Source organism: Schistocerca piceifrons, chromosome 1 (assembly GCF_021461385.2).
Source record: "Schistocerca piceifrons isolate TAMUIC-IGC-003096 chromosome 1, iqSchPice1.1, whole genome shotgun sequence".
Lineage (NCBI taxonomy): Eukaryota > Metazoa > Arthropoda > Insecta > Orthoptera > Acrididae > Schistocerca > Schistocerca piceifrons.
This window is the reverse complement of record NC_060138.1, coordinates 292,246,979-292,248,039: the sequence shown is the minus strand read 5'-3', so window position 1 is coordinate 292,248,039 and position 1,061 is coordinate 292,246,979.

Sequence of the window (1,061 nt, the reverse complement as noted above, 5' to 3'; positions counted from 1 at the left end):
GCAACTGGAATCAGTTAATTCCACAAATTGTCTGAGAGTAGGCATTGGGAGTGATTTAAAATGGAATGATGATACAAAGTTTATCGTCGGTAAAGGAGATGGCAGACTGAAATTCATTGGAAGAATCCTAAGGAAATGCAATCCGAAAACAAAGGAACTAGGTTACAGTACACTTGTTCACCCACTGCTTGAATATTGCTCACAAGTGTGGGATCCATACCAGATAGGGTTGATAGAAGAGATAGAAAAGATCCAATGGAGAGCAGCGCACTTCATTACAGGATCATTTAGTAATCACGAAAACGTTACAGAGATGACAGATAAACTCCAGCGGAAGACTCTGCAGGAGAGACGCTCAGTAGCTTGGTACAGACTTTTGTTGAAGTTTCGAGAACATACCTTCACCGAGGAGTCAAGCAATATATTGCTCAGTCGTACATATATCTTGCGAAGAGACCATGAGAATAAAATCAGAGGGATTAGAGCGCACATGGAGGCATACCAACAATCTTTCTTTCCACGAACAATACGAGACTGGAATAGAAGGGAGAAATGATAGAGGTACTCAAGGTACCCTCCGCCACACACCGTCAGGTGGCTTGCGGAGTATGTATGTAGATATATATGTAGATGAAGTAAGGGAATTTAAATTTAAAACAAGTAACAAACTTTTACGAAGACCAACTGGTTTAGAAAGTTCCTATCCATATTCATCGAATAAACTATGAACTGTAATGGAAGAAAAGCAAAGGAATGGTTCAAAATTAAAATTTAATAGACACAAGACAATTTACATTCTTCTTATACTGATTTACTGAAAGGTACTGAAGACAGAAAAGCTGCAATAAATACCAAAAATGAAGATAAATTCTTTCTTTATCCAGTAAAACCAGCTTTATGTCCAGCAGTTTGTGATGTGGAAAGAGTCGCTAAATAAAAATATCTTGGGTTAGAATTACATAAAATTTTTGAAAAATAAAAATCAAATATCCTCCTCAGTTAACAGGTTTTTCCAAAATTTGAAAGGAGCCTAATATTTCCATTAATATTTATGCTTATGG